Raw genomic sequence first — 19026 nt, 5'->3', positions numbered from 1 at the left:
ATCTACATAGCCCGATGTATATTTGTAGACAATTTCATTAAAAAATATCCATTTTCCTGAAAAACTTCCTCCCCCAAATTTGTATATTTGGAATATACATGATATAACATATATTCGTAGGAAATTTCATTAAAAAAAAAACCCCATTTTTCTGAAAGTTATCCAAATTCGGGGGCAAAAATCTGTAGTTATGCCTTCTTCAGCTTTCTATTTGTGTAAGATGTGTGTGTGTGTGATAAAAACATTTTCATACGGAGATTTTATTTAATTGCTCAATTGTCAACAGATCTGTTTCATATACGTAACATATATAGTTATGTGAGGAAAATTTTTTTATACGGAAATAGACTCCTTTTTCTCAATTAATTGAATAACATGCTGTATATTGTACATTGATTTTCCAATACGTATGTAGAGACCACGCTTGGTCCTGTCTGAGATTTGAAACCAAATCTACCCGATTGTTTGTCAAAAGAAGCGCGAAATCCTCCACCAGATAATTGATGAGAAAACACTTGACCCCTAAGGACTTGTACTGGTGAAGGAAAGGTCAGTCCTTTGATTACGGTTTGACCTACATAACTGACCATAGTCTACAGACATTTCCTATCTCTTCTTCTTTTGTGTCAGCCAGACCAAGGAGCAACACCCTCTTTTGTGTCAGTTACGACCAAGGTACAGCAGTTCCCTTCTTGACAGAAACACTGATATCTTTGCAAGAAATGCCCCACACCCACAATGGTCTGATAAGAAACTTCAAGACATCAATGGAACAGCCACGTCCAAATGGTAACTTTAAAGTAGTAATCAGGTCAAATAAGAGACCAGTAGGTGAGCCTGAACGTCGTTTCAATGCACTAGCTGTGAAATAAGTGGCCATTCTCCTGGTCAGTGAACAACACTATCGCCGAGACATCATCATTTACCAGCAAGATTCCAGACTGACATACGTTTCAGAAACTCATCAGTCATATGATGCTCTGCATTACCCACTAATCTTCTGGCAAGGGCAAGATGAATATCATTTTAATATTTCACAAGTAGATCCCACCACAAAACTGCCCACTAACAAGAAGGTCTCACCCAATGACTACTACGCTTACATACGGATGATCCGCCCTGCCAACCCAAGACATCTTCTGCAGTGCTGTCACCTCCTCCATCAATTCCTGGTTGTCTCTGCAAAGGTTGAGAGTGAGCGCCTTCTCTTCATTCGACAACATCAGGAAAAGCGATGTGCGGAGTCATGTGTTCACCTGCGCGATGACATTGCAGCGGATCGTGATGTCAGCAACATGGGACGGTTGGTCATTCTGCCATCTACATTCACAGGGAGCCCTTGGTATATGCACAAGAGAACGCAGGATGCAATGACCTTATGTCAGGACATATGGACGGCCCGATCTTTTCGTGACCTTCTCTTGCAACCCTCTGTGGAATGAAATCAAGGCCCTGCTTCTACCAGGACAACATTCTCACTAAGGCATGACCTTTTGGCACGTGTGTTTCAGCAAAAGCTATTGAAGATGTTAGCACTTATTACCAAGCATCACATCTTTGGTGAAACTGCTTTCCACATGTACACAGTTGAATGGCAGAAATGAGGTCCTGTCACATGCCCACATCCTAATCTGGCTTAAAGACGAAATTCATCCAAGTCAAATTGATTCCATCATTAGCGCCAAGCTTCCTGACAAAACAGAAGATCCTGAAGTCAGATGGTGCATGGTCCATGTGGCCCTCTCGACAGGGACTCTCCTTGCATGGTTGATGGAAAGTGCAGTAAAGGCTACCCTAAACAATTCATTGCCCAAACAGAGACTGGCCATGATGGATACCTGAGCTACAGGCGTCGTAAGCCAGGCCAAGGAGGACATAAAGCTACTATCAACGCAAGTGCAGTCCACGTAATTGAAGTTGACAACAGGTGGATCATGCCATATTGTCCCCTTCTGCCAAAGATCTTCGAAGCACACATTGAGTTTTGTAACTCTGAAAGCCATCAAGTTATATGTGCAAGTATGTCAACAAGGGGTCAGACATGGCTGTTTTTGGCCTTCAGGAGGTAATCAGTTGTCCATGCTGGCATGGGTTGGATGGCTTGACCAGAGTGGGCAGGTCAGAGAGTTATACCAGGCTCCATTTGTCTGTTTTAGCATGGTTTCTCCTACTGGATGCCCTTCCTAATGCCAACCACTTTACAGAGTGTGCTGTGTGTTTTTTACATGGCACCAGCATGGATGCTTTTTTGTGTCACAGGCACAGGTGCTTTTAATGTGGCACCAGTACCATTATTTTCAGTAAATTATATATTATCTTGTAGCTTTGAAATTTTGATGTGATTGTTTCATTTTAGAATGACATTGTAGGACAGGTGTGAAAGGTCAAATCTGGCAAATTGAACATGACACCAGTAGAATATTCAGGTCTGATGTGGCCAGTTAAAATGCTAAAGTGTTAAACATTTGAGTCCTCCACCACCCTTTCACCAAGCAAAGCAATGAACTGGAACCCGTCCATGCATCACCACAGCAACCATTGATTAGAATTCAGTTCCTGGACCTCTGAGAACCTCCCAGGCAATTATCCAGTGTTTCCACAAGTGAAGATAGTACAGTTCCCGATACTAACCATCTGGAGAAGTGCTGTCTACTCTTGAATTCAGTTTGTTGGAATCAATAAATTTTGAGGAAGAGTTTCAACTTTTAAAATTGATATCTAATTCAATAACTTTTGTACAACTTTTTTAATTTGACCAATTTTGAAAAACATTAAAACCTACAGTATTTATTTCATTGTATTATACATTATAAAAATACAGACAAGCTTGATAATAAGAAGCTAAAAATAATTGTGATTTAGAAAGATTTCATCAAACTCTAAATAACTTGACAGAGAATTAAGTTTGGAGATATATTGATTTCAAACAAGATCATTCTTCACGTTTTCTGTCTGATGCACTCAAAATAAATTTCTTTATTCGGAAATTGTATTTCTATAACAAACTTGTTTCCATAACAACAGGAAAATAAAACATAAAAAAACAAATAACAAAGACAAATATAGAAGAAATTCATATAGCAAATAATAATGATAAGTATAACGATATTGGTGACAAAGCAATTGATGAAAAAATAATAATAATAATGATAATGTGCTGCTGATGAGGAGGTGGATGTTGTGATGATTGAAGATAAACAACTCTTACTGCTATCATGACAACAACAACATCATAATTGCTATTATATGAAAACAGAGAAAAAAATTAATGAACATGAAGTACAAAATATTGAGAAAAGGGTGATATATGAAACATTAGATTTATGCTAATAGTAGATGAATATTGCTAAGAACTATACATCATGATTGTAATCAGAAGAGAATCAATAACAGCCAAGTAATTACAGCAAGGATTGTGGAGAAGAACATTTCCTGCTATCTTTTGGGCTGATAATTTGATAAACCAAATTAGCTAAAATTCTTGCAAACACACAAACAGTGAAAGTACAATACAAAAGGAGGGAAAAGGAAAAAATATATATATTTTTAAAATGTCTACCTTTAATTTGTAGAAGAGTTTTATGTTTGCTGGTGAACATTGGACTGAAAATATAAGTGAAAGTATATTAGAAATCTAATAATTCTATTGTAACGATAGAGAATAAAATAGCAAACTGAAAGATTAAATATTCTGAAAGAGAATATTTTATATTTCAGTAAAATGAGTTTCATGAGTGAGGTATAAATTCATCCAGGCAATGATGAGATTGTTTACAGTAAATAGCAAAGGCTTAGACTGAAGAGAAACAATTTTTGTATAGAACTAATCATACAGAAAAAAAAAAACAAAAAAATGAGAGAGAGAGATTGATACTGCATGGGTCAAAAGATATTGCTAGACATGTTCTCAAAATATATTTTCCAAATGGCAGTGGCTTAGCATAACCACAGTCTACTGGAACCAGCAAAAGAGAAAATACATATGCATACCTTAGATGCCTACATCTAAGACATCTAGGTTTATAAAAAGATATTGGTAGTTACAAAGGCATTGGTGAGCTGACTGCTAACCATCACCTATACTAATGACTTTAGTCTGAAAGGGTAAAGACCCACTTTGGATTGCACCTAGAAAGTTCCCTTCCGAGGCACAAGTCTAGAGAAGGTTTTTCATGGAAGACCAGCAGTTGCTCATGCATACCAGCCTCTACTCTCTCCATGCCACTGATGTTGTCCAAGAGAAAGGCAAAAGCCAATACAGCTTGGCACCAGGGACATCACAACTCATTTCTACAGCTGAGTGAACTGGAGCAATGTGAAATAAAGTGTCTTGCTCAAAAACACATACAGCCCATCCAGGAATCAAACTCACTACCTCATGATTGTGAGACCAATGCTCTAATCACTGAGCCATGCACCTTCACATTTAATGTCCACAATTAAAAAAATAATATGACTTGCTATGTTCTTGGCAGGTGAATTTAATGTCAACCAGTCATATATGACTGTTTGACTTGTTAGGTTCGTCATAGCCTAGTGTTTAGGGTGTTATACTCATAATCAAGAGATCATGGTTTCAGTTCCTGGACTGTGTGCTGCATTGTGTTCTTGGGCAAAACATTTCATCTCACATTGCACTGCTATCACTTTGACACCTGACATATAGTACACTGTGCACCTGTTCAGGTAACATCAATTTGATGGATAGAGTGAGCTAATGTCAAGCCCAAACATTTGATCTCTATAAGAAAATCATTTGTGCAGGTCATTCAACAAGGCATTGCAGAACCATCTTTCTTGGACTACAAGAGACCACCATCGCATGATGACTTACACCTCATCAGAAAAGAAATATATATATATATATATATATGCTCTTTTACTTGTTTCAGTCATTTGACTGCAGCCATGCTGGAGCACCACCTTTTAGTCAAGCAAATCAACCCCAGGACTTATTCTTTGTAAGCCTAGTACTTATTCTATCAGTCTCTTTTGCTGAACCGCTAAGTTACGGGGACGTAAACACACCAGTATCGGTTGTCAAGCGAAGTTGGGGAAACAAACATATGCACACACATATATATATATGACAGGCTTCTTTTACTTTCCGTCTGCCAAATCCACTCACAAAGCTTTGGTCAGCCTGAGGCTATAGTAGAAGACACTTGCCCAAGGTGCCACGCAGTGGGACTGAACCCAGAACCATGAGGTTGCTATCATTAAGTGTATGGTGTCCTGGGTGAATATTAGCAAGTCAGAAATTATCTAAATGGCACATAAAAAGAACCATTCGGGTGTGGTCGTTACCAGTGTCTCCTGACTGGCTTCTGTGCTGACGACACATAAAAAGCACCATTCGGGCGTGGTCGTTGCCAGTGCTGCCTAACTGGCCCCTGTGCCAGTGGCACATAAAAAGCACCCACTATACTCTCGGAGTGGTTAACGTTAGGAAGGCATCCAGCTGTAGAAACCATGCCAGATCAGAATTGGTGCCTGGTGCAGCATCCTGGCTTGCCAGTCCTCAGTCAAACTTTCCAACCCATGCCAGCATGGAAAGTGGGCGTTAAACGATGATGATGATGAAGATTGAGGAAGAGACTTAACTTTGGGGAAATCTTATGTAACAAGTTTATCTTAATCCCATCTTTCTTCATTTAGTTTCACTGATAGGTATTATTTTAGCTAGCAAGGTCTTACGGACTAACCAAGTAAATAATTTATTTATGATTACCCATTCAAGTATAATCTAAGCATTGAGCCAATAAAGAGCCTCTCAGTGGCTGCTCAACTGGCTAGAAATAGTAGCCAAATCTCCCTAAAATTGTTAGAAAGAAGGAAACAGTAGATATATAATAGAAATTCTTAAAAAGATTGTGTGGCCACAGCTGAAATGTCTTTGAACATAGATCTAAGATCAATTATAGCTGATCATCAATTACAATAACATATTACCTTTTGTTTTTTGCCTTTTCTACTTTGGCTACAATAACTTCTGCTCATCTGATCACGCAGATTTTATGCTCCTCCCCCCACCCTACCCGCTTCTCTTAAATACACTCAATGCATCTAATTCTTCTCCATTTGTCATGTTTACCGTAACCTTTTCAATACTTTCTAAACCCCACACTCATTGTCCCTCTTCAAACCAGTATCCCCCCCTATAAATCAATCCCTTTCTCTTCTCTCAACATTTTCCCCCCTCAATCAACACCAATTTAATCAAAGCAGTAATCACAGTAACTCTCCCTAATTGCCTCTATTTTCCAGTCCCAGAGGGCATAAAATAGCTACGGTTATTGACCTTCCCTTTAGAATAACATATTTTAAAATCTACGACCAACAATTGCCATACTATGACACAAATGTAAGAAAATATAATTGAAAGTAGTTTACCTTACAGTAGAGTATATCGTATCAACATCCACTTTTTCATGTTTGCATGGGTCAGACAAAACTTACTGAGGAAGTCAGCTACAGCTGGATGTTCTTCCACTCACTAACCCTGACCTATTTCTAGATAACAAAATATTTTCCCTCGTCCTTTGAACAATGAACAACAGCTCAATGGCTGAACATGTTTTTACAGCAGATTGTAAACAATAACAGTGTTTACATTAATGGTAACCTTGTTTTTATTTGGCATGCAAACAACGAACAACTTTAAAACTGGTGACTTTGGTTTTCTTTTTCTTTCAAAGTCTCTATCGCTTTGCCTGTGAGGATCAACATTATTCTTTTTTAACAAATCTTCTGGTTCTCCCAAAAGCAATCAAGACATGATACTTTTTCACTCCAACAGATGTTATCGAATTAAATCATATCCATAAAGTATATCTCATGCATCTCATATGCTACACCTTACATGCGATTTAACACTATATATCGTCGTTTAACGTCCGCCTTCCATGCTAGCATGGGTTGAACGATTTGACTGAGGACTGACCAGGATGCGACGCCAGGCTCCAATCTGATTTGGTAGAGTTTCTACAGCTGGATGCCCTATCCGACAATTTTCCTTTGATCCTGCTACATGTCTCCTCCCTATTATTTCTTTTGAGCACATAGCATAGAATTCCTATTAACTTCCTTCTGATGGATCAGATATAACCGTTTTAAACTTACAGACATTTATGCCTTTTGATATAAAATTACTGCTCGACATTTGAAGAATCTTCTGCAGCTCTTTAAACAGATTGACAATCAAGTCAGCAGCACACAATGATTTCAAAAACATCCACTCCTGAACACCTCTACTCTTTCTCTTTCACTCTTTTACTTGTTTCAGTCATTTGACCGGCTATGCTGGAGCATCGCCTTTAGTCGAGCAAATTGACCCCAGGACTTATTCTTCGTAAGCTTAGTACTTATTCTATCAGTCTCTTTTGCCGAACTGCTAAGTTACAGGGACGTAAACACATCAGCATCGGTTGTCAAGTGATGTGGGGGGGGGGTCCAGCAAACACACACACATATATATATATATACATATATATGATGGGCTTCTTTCAGTTTCCGTTTACCAAATCCACTCACAAGGCTTTGATCGGCCTGAGGCTATAGCAGAAGACACTTGCCCAAGGTGCCACTCAGTGGGACTGAACCCGGAACCATGTGGTTGGTAAGCGAGCTACTTACCACACAGCCACTCCTGCGCCTCTGTACATATGTCTTAAGGACTATAATGAAAGAAGGCACATGGCTCAGTGGTTAGGGTGTTCAGCTCACGATTGTAAAGTCGTGAGTTTGATACCCAGTGGTGCATAAAGTCCTTGAGGTAGACACTTTATTGCACATTTATCTCAGTCCACTCAGCTGGCAAAAGTGAGTTGTACCTGTAATTCAAAGGGACGGCCTTGTCACATTCTGTGTCATGCTGAATCTCTCTGAGAACTACATTAACAGTATGTGTATCTGTAGAGTGCTTGGCCACTTGTAGGTTAATTTTACATGCAGGCTGTTCCGTTGATTGAATCAACTGGAACACTCATCGTAGTAACAGATGGATTGCCAGTCATAAAGAAAAGTAAGGAATATAATGAAGAGATGTCTAGTTAAGTGAGCACCAAACTGTGCACTGGATTTTGTATAAATTCTTATTTTGCTCCCAAACAATTCTTCTCTATTCTCAACCACCAAAGTAAAGAGTGTAGGCTCCTGTCCAAATCCTTTCTACATGTTTGCAAATGTACAACAGAGTTGTTTTGTTCTCAGCATAGAACTTAAAAAAAAAACAAAAAAACACTACTCTCATTAATCATGCTACAAAGTAAAACATATTTAATATATACTAAAAGAGAGAGAGAGAGAGAGAGTAATATGACTAAGATAACAAAGAACTAGAATAAAATATATTCCAAGTGTTTTAACCTGGTTTTAGTTACTCAAGACCTGTTTACTTTTCTTGCTACTGAAGTTGAGAAAATAAGCAATGTTGCATCTGTGAACTGGTTTTATTTCTAACTGCAACCAATTCATTTTATTTGGGAATGACAGTCATAACTTCTTCAATTTCCACCAAAAATGCCAGGTTTTGTGTACAGAACACATTATTTATGACATTTTGTATAGCATGGTTATCATGACTTCCTCTTAATAACTATGCTACAAAAAATGTTTGAACATGCCTAATATAAAAAGACATCCTTGTTAATAATGTCACTTGCTCAAACATAAACTTTAAATAAATGTTTTACTTTATAAATAAACTAAAAAGTGTAGTTAAGCTACTTCAATAAATTCCTTTCAATAAGGCATGAGCCAATGATATATGTGTACTGAGTATCCGATATTTCCTTATTTCATTCTCATATAAATTTTGAAAGAAGATTCGTCACTGAATTTCTGATATCACTAGGATTAAGAAGCATAATTACAATAATTAACATAACACTACAATTTATATTGATTTAAATATCTAAATTAAATCATTAAAGGTTAATATTTTGAAACATGATTTGTAAGAAAATTTAATATAACTTCAAGATAAATCTGAAATTTATTACTTAAACCCCACTGAAATAGATTTAGAAAGGATTTTAATAACATATCAACAAGTATAATGATTTAAGAAACCTTATTAAATGTTCATAAAAGGAGAAACATGGTTAATTAGGAAGTTAAACACACCTACAGTGGATTGTTAGAAAAATGCTAAAAGAATTAACTGCTGTGTTAATATACCATTGTGATTGTTCCCATTCTAAATTTACTATTGAGTTGTATATCATCTATGTAGAGTTCAAAGATTCACATTGAGTATGCCAACACTCACTTAACTATTATATGATAGCATTCATAATTAAACTTAAATTAACATATAATTTATGGTTTTGATCAGTTATTTTGTCTATCATCTTATATTGATCACTAGTTTAACTACACGGTTTTGTACAAAGCTAATCATTATAGTTTATGAAGATAGTCTCATATTGGTGGTACATAATGCTAACAGAGAAACATTTATAGCTGATTAGTTGTGTAAAATATAGTTTTATGATATTCAAAGCAAGCAGCATGACAAGTAAAACTGTTCACAATATAATAGTTATAGAAAGTTATAACTTCCAGCTATTATTCGATAATTGTTTAATAATTAGATCACATTCAAGCTTAAAGCTCTTATATTCTGAAATTCTTTATAATTTTAGTAGCAGCAACTAATTTTCAACAAGTAAATTAACAATCTCATGTTGGATTAAATAGTTTAACGATAGCAAATACAAGAGCATTAAACAGGTAATGAGGCGACTTTTTCACCAGTTTAACATCTTCAATCTTATCACAACACATCAAATGCATTAAATTTACTCAATTCCACGCTAGAAGTTTCTTTGGTTGAAAACAACATAAAGTAAAAAGAAACACCTAGAGTAATTAGGTGATTTTTTTTTTTTCTTTTTGTGAAATATTTATTACTTGCAGCAGTATTTTGCTAGAATTTATTTTGTTGACCATAGGAAGATGATAAATATCCAATACTGATGGAAATTAAGCCAAGATTATGAATAGAATCGACTAAATATCATTTTGTCTCTGATATTAACGAGCTCCATAATCGTTATAAATCCTGGTATTACAAATATTGCATGTGCTTATTGTATAACGGAAGGTCATCTCAATATGCCTGAAAGTTGCATACAGAATCACCGATATTGCACTATTCGTTGGCATCATATTTCTGTGTTTACTCTTCAGCATGCACATACACGCACACATATATATATACACACATACGCACACACACATACACACACACACACACACACACACACACACACACAATGCTAATGCATCATTTTTATGTGTGCTGTACCTGACTGTGCTATTTTTTGTATGATGTGCAGTTTGGATAATCCTAATGTCATATTTGTATTTACATATTTATTTATTTATATTTTTATAAGCCTGAGTGCATCAATGACTGTTATTGGGATTGTTTGCATTTTCAATCTCCATATTGTGGTTATTTCTATTTCGAAATCTTTATCTTTGTAATTTGCCATTTTCTTCAGCTCCTTCGTGAAGATGTTTCCATCCAGAGAGATAGAAAATAATTTCAATATTTCCTCTTTTTTTTTCATATTTTTCTTTATCTTTCAATATCCACCATCTTTTATAGAACCTCCAAGAATGGTGGGAGAAAAGAATGTCCCCACCAAATAGGGGATCTAACCTGAGTGCTGAAATGCTACTGGCTCTCCATCAGTAATGGTGATGAGGGTTCCAGTTGGTCCAATCAATGCAACAGCCTTTATCTTTTACCTGTTTCAGTCATTTGACTGTGGCCATACTGGGGCACCATCTTGATGGGTTTTAGTTGAACAAATCGACCCCAGGATTTTTTTTTTTTTTTTTTAAAGCTTTATAGTTACTGTATCAGTCTCCTTTGCTGAACTACTAAGTTGCAAGGATGTAAACTCACCAACACCGGTTGTCAAGTGGTATTGGGAACAAAAACATAGACACAAAGAAACACACATACGACGGGCTCCTTTCAGTTTCCATCTACCAAATCCATTAACAAGGCTTTGGTCAGCATAAAGTTTATGTAGAAGACTCCTGTCCAAAGTGCCACATAGTGGGACAAAACCCAAAACCATGTGATTGGAGAGCAAGCGTCTTACCACACAGCTATGCCTGTGCCTGCTCGTGAAATTAATGTGCAAGTGGCTAAGTACTCCACTAACACACATTCCCATAATACAGTTCTCAGGAAGATTCAGTTTTGAGCCAAAGTTTGAATCGATTATTCTTATTATTATTGAGTGAGAGAGCAGTGCATGCCATCTTTTTTTAATTAAATGAATCATTAAACAAAAATGATATTTGCATTATTTTCGTTATTTACATTCAACGGATATTTGTCCTCATCTTGTTTGTTGTTAACACAACATTTCGGCTGATATACCCTCCAGCCTTCTTCAGGTGTCTTGGGGAAATTTCTAACCTGGGTTCTCATTCCTAAGGCATTTTTTCGATGTTATTATTATTGTTTAGGTCACTGCTTGGAATCGAACTGTGGGCATAGTGATTAAGAGCACGGGCTACTAACCCCAAGATTCCGAGTTCGATTCCAAGCAGTGACCTGAATATAACATCGAAAAAAATACCTTAGGAATGAGAACCCAGGTTAGAAATTTCCCCAAGACACCTGAAGAAGGCTGGAGGGTATATCAGCCAAAACGTTGTGTTCACAACAAACAAGATGAGGACAAAAAGTATCTGTAAATATATGTAAATAATGCACATATTTCCTCATCTCTTAAATAGAGAACAAATGATATTTATTAAAGAATCAAAAGTATGTAAACTTGTGGGAACACAAATGACATAAAGTGATAGCATCTTGTCAACTTAATGTGACAGTCCCATAAAAGAGAAGAATGCTACTGTTATTTAGCCCGAGGAAACACCGTTTCCTGTTGGCCTTGACACATTTCCTGTGTCCTTATGTTTTCAAAGTGGAGACAAGCACCTCCACCCAGCAAAACCAGCATCCAGAGACCAGTTCCAGAGTCCTTGCTCATCATCAGTCTGGAGTAGCATGGCTTGCTACCTGTCGATGCCTATCTGCCTTTGAAAATGTATATGATGAGCAATGACTCTGAAACTAGTCTCTGGATGCTGGTTTTGCTGGTTGGAGGTGCTTGTCTCCAATTTGAAGACATAAGGACATAGGAAATGTGTCAAGTCCAACAGGAAACAGTGTTTCTTAGGGCTAAATAACAGTAGCATTCTTCTCTTTCATGGGACTGTCACATTAAGTTGACAACATGCTATCACTTTATCATGCTGCTACTACATAAATCTCCGAGAGATTTAGAAATATATTATTTCTATTTTCACAAATGACATACTTTTGATTTTCTTCTCTCTTTTGTCTCTGTGTTCATGCTTTTTTAAAAAATTCACGTGTTCCTCTCAGAAATGAAAAGGGATCGGGAGCTGTGGCGATTTACTGTACTTGAGAAGATACGTCAAGCTAAGTAAAATTACTGCTGTCCATACACACAGGTTTGTCTTTTACAAGTGCCAGTGTCATGTAAAATGCACTCACGCTGGTACTGCATAAATGCACCCATGCTGGTAGCATGTATGAAGCATCCAGTACACTCTGTTAAGTGGTTGGCATTAGGAAGGGCATCCAGCCATAGAAACCGTGCCGCCAGAGACAATTGGAGCTTGGCCATCTCCTGTGAAACTGGCCAACGCATGCCAGCATGGAAAATGGATGTTAAACAATGATGATGATAACAATGATGTTCTGTGTTTCTCTCATAAATTAGTCATTCACCTCAAGTAATAATTCATTATTTTGTATTAAGCTACCAGTAATGGTTAATTGGTCGGCCTAGAGATTTTATTTCCCAGATATGATAGATGAGATAAATAAAAAAATTCTAGACGGAATTAAAAATGAATTATTGAAGGTGATGGCTTTGTCTTGTAGACCAAGATTTAAACCCTTTTGATGCCAACCTGCTTGAGACTACCTCTGCTTCAATCATACAAGTTTCCTGTTCAAAGTAATCTAAATAGTAACGTTCCATCAAAATTTCATTTAATTTATGTTCTGAGCGCAAACTTAATAACGACAGTTATTTTATTAATTTATTCATTATTTTCAAAATTAATTGAAACAAAGTCAGTATATTTCAAGAGAAATGCCGTAACAAATGTGTGAAATCATACTTCTTAAAATTCTCATCAACATTAACCATGACATACAATCTATGTATAAATAGTTATATTCTCAAATATATAATTATTGTTCTCGAGGAAAATTCAAATCAATTTTCTTTCATTTGCTTCAAAGCTGTTCAATTCAATATTTAAATGAATTGTTATATATATATATATATATATATATATATATACACACACACACACACACATATATATGCACAAAGATAATTTTCCTTATATGGTAGCAACACTGATATTATAAAAACATGGAGTTAAATCATGAATATGTGATACTTTAATGTATATTTGTATATAAAGAAAAAATACACAAATTAATTGATTATATTTCTTGAAAAATTCCCGGAGTGTCTTAAGCAAAATAAGAATAGGTTGTAATGCAGCAGCAATGCTATGTCATTTTCTTTAATCTTAGACTGTGGCCATGTTGGGGCAGTTCCTTTAAGAATTCTTTTATTGAATGAGTCAACCTAGTACTTAATGTTTTAAAACCTTGTACTTGTTCAATTGGTCTCTTTTGATGAACTGCTAAGTTATGGGGATGTAAACACACTAACACTAGTTGTCAAGTGGTGGTGATGGACAAGCAGATACAATCACACAAAGCACATATATATATATATATATATATATATATATATATAGAGAGAGAGAGAGAGAGAAATATATATATATATATATATACATACATACACACTCACACATACATGACAGGCTTCTTTTCAGTTTCCAGCTACAAATTCTTTCACAAAACTTTTGTCAGTCTGTAGACACTTACCCTAGGTGCCATGCAGTGGGGCTGAACCCAGAACCATATGGCTGAAAAGCAAGCTTCTTACCATACAGACACACCTGCACCTATTCTTTTTCACTCTTTTATTTGTTTCAGTCATTTGATTGCGGCCATGCTGGAGCACCACCTTTAGTCGAACAAACCGATCCCAGTACTTATTCTATCAGTCTGTTTTGTCGAACCACTAAGTTACGGTGACGTAAACACATCAACATCGGTTGTCAAGCGATGGTGGGGGACAAACACAATCAAACAAATATATATGTATTTTTATATATGTATAAACGGCTTCTTCCAGTTTCTCCCCAAGGGGCCATGCAATGGGACTGACCCCAGAACCATGTGGTTGGTAAGCAAGCTACTTACCACACAGCCACTCCTGCACCTATGGTAATATATAAAAAAAATGTACTTGTTAAAATTCCACCCCCATAGTTACAAAATATCTGGTTTTCATGTCTACAGTTTGTTAAAGACTTTTTTTTTGTTTTTTGACATGTTGCTAAGTGATAAGGAGAGAGAAGCAATAGCTAACAAGGAGATAAAGAAAGCACAGAAGATAACAGTTTTTATACACAGTACTAAAAATTCATTTTATGTCACCAGATAATGAAAATGAAAAAAAATACATAATATTCAAGAACTGACTAATGAATACTAAAATAAATTATCGTGCTGTGTAGACATGAAAAATTGTTCGGAATTTACTAGAAACCAGAAGATATAAAATAGATGATTTGGCAATAATATTTGATACAATTCAGAGGTCTGAGAAAGTTTGATAGTTTATTGTTTTGGTTTCTTTTTATTTAAATAATCAATATCAAACTTGAAATATATTTTGAAATATATTTTGACATATTTGTTTTTCATTCAAATTTGTAAATGTCAATAAAAAGACAAAAACCTTCTCTCTACTTTTAATAGTATATCTGTGGGTCACTTTTTTTTTTTTTTTAACTAGGGGTACAGTATAAATCTTCCTGAAATAAATAAATTTATAAATATTTGTTTAGATGTGTTATGTATGTTGTCCTGTCTTTTTAGGAACATGAAACTATTAGGAGGAATGGATTCCTTGTCCCCTCACTCCCGTCCCCTTTAGGGAATACAGCGACTGCATTCTACTGGTCCCTCCCCCAGTCACAGGGATGGGGTTGCTAGTTAACCCATAGCTAGGACTAGGGCCAGATTAAGACCCATAGAGGCCCTAAGCACCTAAAAGGTTTTGTGCCCTCAGGTATATGTAAATGGTTCCAAATGTAAACAAAAATAATTCAAAATGAAAACGATAATAAACCATAAAATAAATTTTTATTTTTCAAAATGAAACAAAATTCACAGTAAGATGGAAAATAATGTTTATTTTTGTATGCTTCCATTTTATTTATATTTGAAAAGTTTTCTCTTTTTTTATTGCAAAGTGTTCAATGATATCGTTAAAATTAATTAATTAAAATTAAAACTTCTGCTTCTATACTTAGAGATAAGGCATTATGAATATTATTTTAGCAAGCTTAAAGTGATTTCTTTCATGCCGTAAGCCATTTTCATTTCTGTGGTGCCCCATCCCTTAGTGCCCTAAGCACGTGCTTATTTTGTTTAATGGGTTAATCTAGCGCTGGCTGGGACCCGTACAGGTGCTACCACTCTGGTCCAGAGTAGACCTGGCAACAATATTGGCTAAGAGGTGGTTTCACACTCCTCAAACTCTGAAACCAGAGCCCCAGGGTCCCACTACTGGATGTAGTTTAGTTATACCTAGGACAAAGAGAGTTTATAAATGACAGGAAAGCTTGGAGAGTGTTTGTGGATGGATGAGTGAATTTGATGTTGGTCAAAGGGGTACAGAACCAGCATTTGCCGTCGGCCCTCACTGCTGATATCGGGGGTTGCATTCTATGCCTTGACCTGAGCATAGGACAGGGCTTGCCTCTTAGAGCTTTGAAATGAATGGAATGCCTGGTGTGTGTCTTGTGACTATCCCCCCCTAAAAAAATGGAGAATAGGCCTGGGTATATGCACGTATGTGTACAAACACACACACACACACATGTATATGACAGTAGTAGTATAGTTTGCAAAAAGATTTGTCTCATATATATGTTGACATTGACAGACAGGCAGATAGATAGATAATTGTTTTTAATTATTTTTTTAAAGCCAAAACAGTGCAAGCTATGAAAATTAATAATACAGGTCAATGAATTGTGTTGTTTCAATATTTCGAAGTTTGAATATCAAGAAATCTTTGGAGAAGTCAGCTAAGAATCCACACACACAAACGCAACTATATATATATGTATGTTGTTACATACATATATATGTGTGTGTGTGTGTGTATATATAGTTGATATTAACAGAAAAACAAAAGACGAAGACAGGTGTGTGTGTGTATATATATATATATATATATACACACACACACACACACACACACACACACACATATGAATACCCCACATTACAGAAATAAGGCATTAAAAGAATACCATAACATGAAATTAATTTTCCCACTGATTTTCATATTACAAAAATAGTCAGCCACATTACAAAACATAAGACAGACTTTAATTTTATATCACCAGCAGCATTTCCTGCCAGAAGTGTAACATGATTTTTGGAAGCTTTAACTCCTGGCTTTGATTTTACTTCACAAGATATAAAAACTTTAATATGCATGAGCATTGAGAAAAGTACAGTTCCAAGAACCTTGTATATTTGCTCTGGTGTGTAGCATCCTTCACCAATTATATTCTTTTCCTAATTGTTCATGATAATTAGCAGCAGCTTCTCCAGTTTTTTTTTATGTGCAAATTCAAGCAATTCTTAAACTTTTCAAACCAGCCTTTTTTAACCAGAAAAGGAGAAAAGATTTTTCATTAAAAGTTTCAACATCCTTTTTCGGCAAATTGTCATATAAATTATTGCCTTTTTCATTAATTACCATCATGCTTAACTTGTTGTTGTTGTCAGGCAAACTTATGTATCAGTGGTGTTCTAATTAGTTCATTTCATCAAATCTGACATGAGGAATCTAGGACTACATTATTCAAAATGTCTTTTCTGTTTTCAAGATTTTAGGATTTAAACCAGCCACATCATCATCATCGAAATCCCAAAGCTAAGAGATAATGCCTGATTAATTCAAAGCAATGTGAATAACTAATTATTATATTTGACAAACTAATCTGGATTCTAAATGGTTAAATTTGAAGGAGACTTGGCTGCTATTTTCAGCAGGTTGGGCAACTGTATAGAGGCTCCAGTAGAACCAATTTATTAGGAGAAAATTTTTCTTCTGCAGAATAATCATCATAGCAAAGAAAAATGGTAATGCTGATGGTTATAAAAGAATATTTATTTAGACATATGCATACACTTGTTAGAATTGATCCATTATATTAACAAAAATCCCTTTGCCAGCATATCAGTGTAGGTTTATGCTATTGAGTAATAACAGTTCCATCATTATAATGATAGTTTTCTCTTTTCTCCCTAATGTAATTTATGATAAGGACAAAACAAATAATTGTGTTTTCAGTTTTCATAGTCATGTAATTCTTAGTTTGCCCCAAGTATTAATTACATTAGAATATATAAATGACAATTTAGGTTTTTGCAAATGAATTGACATAGTTTTGGAATACTATTTCAACGAATTACACAACCACACATATTGCTGGCTGACATGCCATTAATATAAATAATCCAACAGATGGTAACTGTCTCTTATTGATATCAAACAAATGTTTGAAAATTGCCAACTTTTACAACTGCTTAGATAATATCTAGCGTCAGTTTTAGATTGTTTCAAACAGGGAGTAACCGTTGGGATTATGGTGAGCAATAATCAGAAAATGTTAACTGTGATACCAATGAGAAGTTACATCAGACAATTGGAACTAGATTAAGCTAAATGATACCCTACATAATATCCTCAAAATAGTACCTGTTATTAGGACATAATAATTGCTGAATGTGAAATGAAAGATTAATCTTTCAAGCCCCCACCCCCAGGCCATGCCCCATAACCATGTTAAATAGAACCTGTTTTTTAGGGGTTTTTTTTAATAATAATTGTTTGTTCAACACTAAATAGTGTTGAGCATTATAACAGATTATTTGCTTATAATGAGGGCAACAGGAAGAAAAAATTGCTAATTTCCAACATTTTTTTTTTATCATTTTTATTAGGATAAAATATAAATATAAAAATTTATAGAAAATAAAATGTTTTGTTTTTGTTTTTTTTGCAGGAATCAATACCAGACTGGGATTTCAAGAAAAAAGAAATTTTAATGAAGAATTATCATTATTGGTATGAAACACGTTTTATTCCATTCATTTCTCAACTATATGTATTTCTGTTTCCACACAGCCTCCGCTTTGTTGTTTCCTTTTATTTAACGCACGCACGCTGAATAAATTGTTGTCTAATTATGTAAAAACGAAAATAATATTAACATCTCATTTTAATAGATATATTTACCAAAATTACATTAAAAAAATCTTGAAATTCCAAGGAGGAAATTTATTCAATAAAATAGCCATTGGCTTCAACCACAGTCTCCACATGTCTTTGGAGTCTTCTGCAACTCTTCTGGATGATCTCTTTGTTTAAGTTGGTGAATGCCTTCAGTTCATCTTTGGTGTTGCAAGCAGTTTTGTTGGTCACTCACTCAACTGTGCTCCACACATAATAAAGCGGGGCTGCAGTGTGGGGAGTTAGGTGGCCAGATGTTCGGGGCGATCTGGTTGCAGAAATTGTCTGACAACCATGACCGGGTTCTTCTGCTTGTGTGACATGGTGCAGAGTCCTATTGGTAGTCATAGGGTCTTCCAGCACCTACCCTCTTCACCCAGAGCAACACTACCTCCTCCAGGCACTTGATGTAGGTCTCTATGTTGAGTGTGAGGCCATGTGGGAAGGTGAATGGAGGCATAATGTCACTGTCACTAGTGATCACTCCAAACACTATGATGTTGACTGGATGTTTGATCTTTATTACTCTCGGTACATGTCCCCA

The 19026-nt window shown here is 35.7% G+C and overlaps 1 long non-coding RNA gene across 3 annotated transcripts in view; it reads left to right on the top strand.

The window, feature by feature from the left end:
- LOC106873609 (uncharacterized) overlaps positions 1-19026 on the top strand; it is a 101605-nt gene that overhangs the window by 1012 nt on the left and 81567 nt on the right. For all 3 annotated transcript variants that reach the window (XR_001409902.2, XR_008266477.1, XR_008266479.1), the window contains exon 2: positions 18256-18317. This is a non-coding gene — a long non-coding RNA (uncharacterized LOC106873609). The remainder of the gene's footprint in view (positions 1-18255; positions 18318-19026) is intronic.

This window comes from Octopus bimaculoides, chromosome 2 (assembly GCF_001194135.2).
Source record: "Octopus bimaculoides isolate UCB-OBI-ISO-001 chromosome 2, ASM119413v2, whole genome shotgun sequence".
NCBI classification, from domain to species: Eukaryota; Metazoa; Mollusca; class Cephalopoda; order Octopoda; family Octopodidae; genus Octopus; species Octopus bimaculoides.
Note: the sequence above shows the minus strand (reverse complement) of the source record. Positions and strands in the feature narration are given on the sequence as shown.